The sequence below is a fragment of the Pteropus vampyrus genome, unplaced genomic scaffold, assembly GCF_000151845.1.
Source record: "Pteropus vampyrus isolate Shadow unplaced genomic scaffold, Pvam_2.0 Scaffold144, whole genome shotgun sequence".
Classification (NCBI taxonomy): domain Eukaryota; kingdom Metazoa; phylum Chordata; class Mammalia; order Chiroptera; family Pteropodidae; genus Pteropus; species Pteropus vampyrus.
Genome location: NW_011888925.1, coordinates 1269902 through 1278591, shown reverse-complemented (window position 1 = coordinate 1278591; position 8690 = coordinate 1269902). Strand labels below are relative to the sequence as shown.

General features: G+C 47.3%; 1 pseudogene; it reads left to right on the top strand.

The window, feature by feature from the left end:
* Window positions 1–3110: 3110 nt before the first annotated feature.
* On the top strand, window positions 3111–3229 carry LOC111744982 (annotated as a pseudogene).
* Window positions 3230–8690: the final 5461 nt, after the last annotated feature.

Genomic DNA, 8690 nt, shown 5'->3' with positions numbered 1-8690 from the left:
AGCTGTTGTGGTTATCGTTCATTACGGTGAAAGGATACAAATTAAAATCAGCCAAGGATAAAGGTGCATGGAGCAGAGCCCGGGAGAGACCAGGTGCAAACTTCCCGTTGTCCTCTCCCAGTGGAATCATGGGACAGCGCTTCATGACAGCGCTCCCGGCAACAGCGTGTGACCACATGCATGGTGTACTGCCAACCAGGAAAGCTCACCCGAGCCTTGGTGTCCAGGGTTTTTACTGGAGTCTGACCATGCAGTCATGGCTGACCTTAGTCTTCAGCCCCTCCAGAGGTTAAACTGGTACAACACAGCCCAAGGCCCTCACTACAAATCACATGGTTCACATCGATGATCCGGTGTGGTTCAAGGCCACCAGGTACGCAGGATAGTTCAAGGGCTTAGGGGTTGTCTTTCTCAGGAGCCAAGCAAGGGCCAGACTTTTCTCTGGGATGCACAAGGTTGGGATAACCCAGACCCACTAAGCTGATCCTTTGGTGTGCAGTGGCCCCGACCAGTATAGCATCAGCATAACCTGGGGACTTGTTAGATACCTAAGTTCTCAGAGTCACCCCAGATTTACTGAATCAGCAACTCTAGGAGGAGAGCTCGGCCATGTGTTTCAACAAGTCATGTGGGTGATTGCGATGCAGGTGAATTTCAGAAATGCAGCCTTAGAGGTATGATGTTCTGGGTGGGGCTGAGCCCTTGCAAAGAGGGAGAGTGGAAGTACACCCCACACACACCTGTCAGGGCTCCCAGAATCCTCTGTAAAGGAAGCTTCCAACACTAAGGGCAGGGGCAATCCACCGAAGAGGTGGACAGAACGGGCTGGCCAGGGACCGGGGAGCACAGTGCTGTGGGCATGGACTCTAGGACACAAACCCCTCCCCCTCGCCCACCAGCACGGCTTCCTGGGTTGTCAGCTCAAGACCCCAGAGGGCCCCTCCCTTGCCACTGCTGCCACTGACCCCCTTCAGAGCTAAATATCCCGCCCCATGTTGAAGGCATTGGTCCTGGGAGACAAAGGGACTGAGGAAGCTGAGTGGTGTTGGGAGACCAGAAACACTGGAATCACATTGGCCTGGCCTCACTGGAGACCAGGAATGGGGAGGTCAAGGCTGGTATTTGGATCAGCAATGGGGCTGGCAGTTCACACTTGTTCCTTGTCCCAAATGCAGGTCCTATCTGCTCGTGCCCCCTCACCACAAACCTTAGGCAAGTCTCGTTTTCAGTGTCCTCATCTCTGAAAGGGGAGTGAGCCCCTCAGGGGAGAGTTAAGAAGATAAGAGACTGTAGGAAAACTACCTCACAGGACCAGGCTGCTCACAGGTAAAGGCCAGAAACCAAGTCTGCTTTCAGATGCACACATTTCTCTACTCCTCCAGCTTGGGCTTTAAAGAGTCCAGAGTCCCCCGTCCCTGCCCAACCCCCAGCCCAGGAAGAAGAAATGGGTTGGAGAAAGGAGTATAGGAAGCAAGCCTGGGCAGCCAAGGGCACGTGGTCCATGATGGTTTTCAGGGATGGGATTTGTGCCCTGCCAGTCTCTGAAGCAAGATTTCTTCAGATTCAGCTGCCAGATGGATGCCTTCAAGAAATCCCTTGAGTGATCGAGGTGAGAGGAGAGTCTTTCCTTATTCAAAATGAGCCCCTTTTAACAGTACCTGAGTTTATGCTAATGAGATGGCTTTGGGGGGCGGGGCTAGATAGCATCAGGTTGGAAGCAGGAACCAACTACGTTACTAGGGAATGGCTTGAGCCCAACAGGAGAGGGATGGCTGGACCTGGCACCAGTCCACTCTCAACACTACACTCGCTCCTGCCCCGAAGGAGTCCTTCTTGGCCCCAGAAACAAGGGCTGTTTCGTGCCTGAGCAGGAAGTAAAGAATGAGGCAGCTTTGTGAATGCCAGCCCTTCCCCCTACCAGGTTGGAGCTGGCCTAGAGAAGGGGCACCGGTTAGGATGCTCTGTCCTCCGGTCTGTCCCACGCCCCACTCCATTCCGATTGTATCACTTGAGCGCCATCTGCAGGCAACCAAGGGGAAAGTCCTTCCAAGTCTGGAGTGCTTCCCAGAGAACAGGGACCCCAGGACTGATGATAGAATAGACGACTTTGGACACCTCAGCAGCCGCTCCCACACTTCAGCAGGAACCAAGGCCCCCACAGGATCAGCTCACGGGGCTGCTACTCTAAAGTTGCGGGAGGCAGGCCCTCCTTCTCCCCAGTATGCCAACCTCGCCAGACAACTGGGCGATGGATGAGGAGAGACTTGGCACTTAGGGACAACTCCACATTCTCCCTGTGCCTCCCCAGGCTTTTGAGATCCTTGATTTCATTTTTTAGAGCCTGGCTCTGATTTGATAGAACTGATGCTAACCAAACTGGAAATTCAGACAGGTACTTGCTTGCCTTTACAGTACAAAGCCTTTCAAATGCCAGGTCCCCCACACCAGCCCGAAAGGGCTTGAAGCCGCTGTCTTTAGCATCTTCGGTAACACACGAACAGCATAACTCCAGGAATCACACAAAATAGGCCTGAGAACTATTCTCGCTCTTCCCCCCGGCCCTGATGTCGCCCCCACCCCTTAGCTCCACTCTCTCTCTTGGCATTCCCGGCCTGGCTAGCACCCCCATTCACTCAGTGCTCAATCCAGAGATCTGGGAGTCGTTTCAGACTCCTCATTTCACCCCCCCATTCTCCCAATCAGTCTGTCTACCTCCCGAATAGTTCTCAAATTCATCCAATGTTCGCCATCCACACTGTCGCTATCCTGGTGCAGTCTCTTGCCTAAAATGCTAAAATAATCCCTAAACTCAGAGGATAGCAAACTTCTCTAAAGGGCCAGAGAGTAAATATTTTAGGATCTATGGGGCAAGAGGCAAAATTAAGGATACTATGTAGATATTTAAGTATTTTAGTCTCTGTCCCAGCTATTCAACCCTGTCACTGCAGTCAAAAGTAGCCAGAAACAATACAAAGTGAATAACATGGCTGTGTTCCAATAAAACTTTATTTGAATTTCACTGGGATTTTAATTTTATATCATTTTCATGAGTCACAAAGAAGTCATTCTTCTTTTGATTGGTTTTCAGCCATTTAAAAATGCAAAAGCCAGTCTACGGCCATGCCACCCTGAACAAGCCCGATCCCTTCTGATCTTGGAAGCTAAGCAGGGTCGGGCCTGGTTAGTACTTGGACGGGAGACCACCTAGGAAGACCAGATGCTGTAGGCGTGAAAAATAAAAAATAAGAGATTATAAACTGACGAGGTCCTTGCAATCTGTGAGGTCAACCAAGGATTGCCTGGCCTAAAAAATAATAATAAATAATAAATAAAATAAAACAAATAAAAATGCAAAAGCCATCCTTAGTTCACAGTGGCTACAAAAACAGATCCACCGGCCCGTTTGCCAACACCTGCCTTAATTGGTCCCTCTCCCATCCATTCTCCATGCTTCAGCCAGAGTGATTTTGCCAAGACATAGATCTGATGCTGTCAATCCCTTGCTTACCACTAGTCAATAGCTTCAGATAAAACTGTAAGCTCCTCAGCCTCCAAAAGCCTTCCATTCAGCCCTACTTCTTCAGCCTCTTCCTCGACCCCTCGTCCACAGACCCCAGTCCCAGCCTCTGAAATTCTTTTGATTCTCACACAAGCCTCAAGCTCACTCCTTCGTGCTTTTCATCCTTTCCATTTCCTCTGCTTGGAATATTCTTGCCCTATTAAAAAGAAAAACTTCTGTTTCCTTCACATCCTACTCGCGAAACTTTTAACTCCAACGTGTGTGTATGTGTGTGTTTCCCATACCAACCAATTCATCAACACTATCCAGGTGTGCTACAATTCAATTCTGACGCTATCTGCCGAGAATTAATATCATATTCGGCAGGTTAAGGGCTCAGTCTCACAAGACTGTCCCCACTTCAGACACCAGTCAAGTCACTGGTAGTGGATTCCAAGGTCGCCCACACTTCTGTCCAATTGGCTACAATTTAGGGGTTCCCACAACCCCCCTCCCCAGGGTCAATAATATTTTTTAGCATTACATAGGTAATTTTTATTTTCCTTTATATTTTCGCTTTTCCTTAAAAACATTTAACTTATTTATTTTATTTTTTATTTACTGCAATATCACCATTAACTATTGCTATAAGGTCCTATTTTGAAATGCAGAGATGGAGTGATGTCTTTAAGAATGTGATAGATCTTGCAGAATATATTGAATTAAGAGAATCTAGGGGGTGGTAAAATTCTGTCTATACACATCTAGTGGCACAATTAAACTTGCAATTGGAGGAAAAACCTGTTCAGGACCGAATAGAGGTCCTAGGTTGCAGACAGAAACTCCCTTGGCTTTCAAAGACTGATTCTTTGTCAGTATACAAAAACCACTTAATTGTACATAATCCCCATCAGGAGAAACCATAGCAACAGGATGGATTAAGTTATTGCCGATCTGGATCGTGGGGGCTAGCCAGTCTGAAGGGAACAGGGTGGCTGGAGGCTGGAAACCGGCTGGTGGCTGCAGCTTAAGGTCACAGTCTTAGGGTATAACAGCAGCCTAGGAAAGTCTAGAGAGAATGGTTAGCGCACTCTTCAGAAATCCTCATTTTCCAAAGAACCCTCATACGGTGCTGGTGGGACTGCAAATTAATACAGCCACTATGGAAAACAGTATGGAGGGTCCTCAAAAAAACTAAGAATTGATCTACCATATGATCCAGCAATCCCTCTACTGGGTATTTACTCCCAAAACTTGAAAATCCATAGCCAAAAAGATATTTGCACCCTGATGTTCATAGCAGCATTATTCACAGTGGCCAGGACATAGAAGCAACCGAAGTGTCCTACAATAGATGATTGGATAAAGAAGCTGTGGTATATATATACAATGGAATATTACTCAGCCATAAGAAGATGAAATACTGCCATTTGAGACAACATAGATGGACCTAAGCGAAATAAGCCAGACAGAAAAAATTGAAAATCACATATCACTTACATGTGGGATATAAAGATGTCAAATTATAATGTACACCTGAAAATTACATAATCGTATTAATCAATGTTACCCCAATAAACTTAATTTTAAAAAAAAATCCTCGTTTTTCCAAACTAGTCCCTAGGATGCTTTTCTCAATCAGGGAATGATTTTCTATAATAGCTCACAGACCCAGGGGACACACTTGCCAGTTCTGTAATAAAGGACATGATAAAGGATACAGGTGAAGAGCCAGATGAAGAGGCACATAAGGCAGTGAGGTCTGGAAGGGTCTCGAGCGTAGAGTTGGGTACAGAATTTGGGTGTGCCATCCTCCCAGCCTACTAATGGTTCCCCAACCCAGAAGCTCTCTGACGCTTGTACTTTTGGGATTTTTATGGAGGCTTCATCCTGTAGGTGTGATCTATTATCATTAACTCAATTTCTAGCCCCTCCCTGGAGCATGAGGGGTGGGGCCAAGCTTTTAATCCTGGTTAGGTCTCTCTGGCGGCCAGCCCCCATCCTGTAGCTCTCCGGGAGCCTATCGAGTGTCACGCATTAGAACAAAACACATTCCTATCTACCACCCAGGAAATTCCAAGAGACTTAGGAGCCCTGTAACAGGAGCCAGGATCGAAGACCAAATACAACAAAAGATGCTCTTAGCACCCCTATCACTCAGGAAGCTAAAGGCGAGAGTTTGGGAGCCAGAGTTTGTGAACTTGAACAAATTACTTCGTTATTCCAAGCCTCAGTTTCCTCATCTGTAAAAGGAGATAATCATGCTGGGCTTGTTATATATTGAACGTTGAGAAAACACTGGTTTGCTTCCTGGACCCACTAGGGTCTTCGCTTTCCCTTTCTCATGCTCCTCCGACTCTGCCAGCCAAGTCCAGGGGTGCACACCTCAGACCACAGCCCCTCGTGATCAGTAGAGCACTGGGTGTATTGGGACCCAGTAGACAATAAATGGTCATTATATTTTTGCTGCCTTGGACACTTGGGAGCCCGACAGACTCCTACTACCATTCTTCCCCCTCTGACATGTGAACAAACTCTCTTTTTGAATCTCGAAAATCCCTCATGATAAATGCTACTGTCCCTATCTGTGATATCATAAGAAATATGTCTTTGGTCTTTGTCCCAGTTCCTGACATGGATCTTCTAAAACCCTCGGGATGTCCTGAGTGATCAAGGTGAGAGGAGAGTCTTTTCTTATTCACAATAAACCCCTTTTTACCGTACCTGAGTTTATGCTAATGAGATGGCTTGGGGGGCGGGGCTAGATAGCATCAGGTTGGAAGCAGGAACAACCAACCACGTGACTAGGGGCTTGGAACTTTCAGCCCCACCCATGACTCCCTGCAGGAAGAGGGGCTGCAGATTGAGTTCAATCACTAAAGGCCAGCGATTTCATCAATTGCGCCTGCGCAATGGAACCTCCATAAAAACACCTAACCCGCAGACTTCTTCGAGCTTCCAGGTCAGGGAACACATGAAGGGGCTGGGAGGGATGTGTGCCCAGGATGGCATGGAAGCTCAGATGCACCTTCCCTCTCTCCCTTGACCCATGCAGCTCTTCTGTTTGGCTGTTCTTGAGTTGTATCCTTTATAGTAATCTCGTAATAGTAAGTGAAGCACCTTCCTGAGATCATCCTACAGAATTAACAAACCTCAGGAGGAAGTTATGGGAAACTCCTGAATTTATAGCCAGTTGGTCAGAAGTACCAGTGACAACCTGGGACTTGCAACTGGCATCTCAAATGGAGACAGTCTTGTGGGAATGAGCCCTTAACTTTTGAGAGCCTATGCCGACTCTGGGTAGACGGTGTCAGAACCGAACTGAATCGCAGGACACCCAGTGTCCAGAGAATCAGAATCGGTCGATGCGAGCAAAAACCTACACATTTGGTGCCAGAAGTAAAATTAGTTCCGATTATCTCCCAGATGAGGAAACTGAGGTTAAGTACTTTGGTCAGCAATAGAGCAATGATTTCCTAGCTCAGGCTCCCCACTTGACCCTCGCCGGGCTGGGTGACTCATTCGACTTCGCGTTGCCAGAGTCATGATCACTTCAGCCCCAGGGGCCTCACTGTCTACCCCGCGTCAACCACATCCCCAGCCGCTCCCACGTCACGAACTTAAAGCCCAGCGTCATCCCTCTCACTTCCCATTCATCTTCCTCCAGGCCCTGCCCATTTTTCTCCCAATCTTCAGCCCCTGCTCTGCCATCATCGTCTTCCTTTCTTGAGAAGCCGGAAACATGCAATCTGTCATCCACACCATAAAGAGCCACGGTCCCCTGGCCCCTTGCTTCTGCAGGAAATTGACCGCCCTGGAGCAACTTCACCTTCCATCATCCCTGATCCTACAGCGGGGCAGTCAGGAACTGCTGGGAAAAAGAATCCCGCTATTTCAGAAATTGGATCCAGAACAGACCTCAGCCAATGGGCCTCACGCTGCCATCTAACTATCCTTGTACTTGTCCTAAGTCAGCTCCCCTGCCTTGTTCCCAAAGGTATTCTCAACTTTCGCCTCTCTCCTCAAGCCCCCTACCCTGAACCTTACAACAGGTGTCCTGGCCTCCTGTATGTTAATGGAAATGAGACAAGACCCTCAGACTCTTTGTTTAAGAAGTCTCGCAGTCTTTGGGTTTATTTTACCTCCTGCACGTGGGAGAAAAGGGATATGCCAATGCTTCCCTTCTGGCTTAACAAAAAAACTCCCAGGTATTTATACCTTCTAGAAAAGAGCTGTGAATTTAAATATTATTGCCAGGGCAACGCATTATTAAGGAAGACAAGCAATCAGAATCGCAAGTTTTTTAAAAGTTAAAGGTTACTCTCACAGGACAAAGCAACAGCCTCTTAGATGTAATTGTCTTGACAAGATTCCCTTGTTAAAAATAATATTTGCGAGGATGGTTTTATGATGTAGAAAGGAATCTGCTTTTATTTCTGTGGCTTTAGAAAAAGAGGGACCATTTTTCTCCTTAACACATTGAGATTTTTTAAAAATTTTTTTTGATCACCACCAGTTAGGGAGACCTAGAGTTTTTCGAGGTCAAGCACTGAGATTCCATTGGTTAGCTCCGAGAGAAACAAAGACAGGACGGAAGCGGCTGTTCACACCGCCTGTCAATCAACCTACATTTCCCTCCAACAGTGTCCCTACCATTCTCCTGAATCAGGGCTTGCCCACCTAGAGTATGCATAGGAGTCACCCGGATTCCAAAATCAGATTCTGATTCCAATTCGATAAGTCTGGGGTGGGCCTGAGAGTCTGCATTTCTAACAAGCAGGTGTTGTGATTGCTACTAGTTCTCAAGTAGACACTGTGAATAGGAAGGTCCTGGGCGTTTGTTTATTCATATACTTTCTACTTTTTCCTCTCTCCTCAAACCACCAACACTTGGGAGACTCCAATCCTCACTCTTAGCTGATGACCTTGTTTCCTGCTTCACCGAGAAAATAAAAGCAATCTGTGAGTAGAATTCCACAAACTCCCACCACGTCTACCCACCAACTCTATGCTCATATACTCTGCCTTCTCTGTGACCAGCTCCCAGTAAAAGCTGGCCCTCCTCTCCCATCTTCCCGCTAGATCCCACCCCTTCTCCCTACCTCAAAGGCATCCATCCGTGGCATGTTCCCCTGTACTGAAGCAAATATGGCTGTTACTGCTCCCGTCTTTTTTTTTTTTTTTTTTTTTT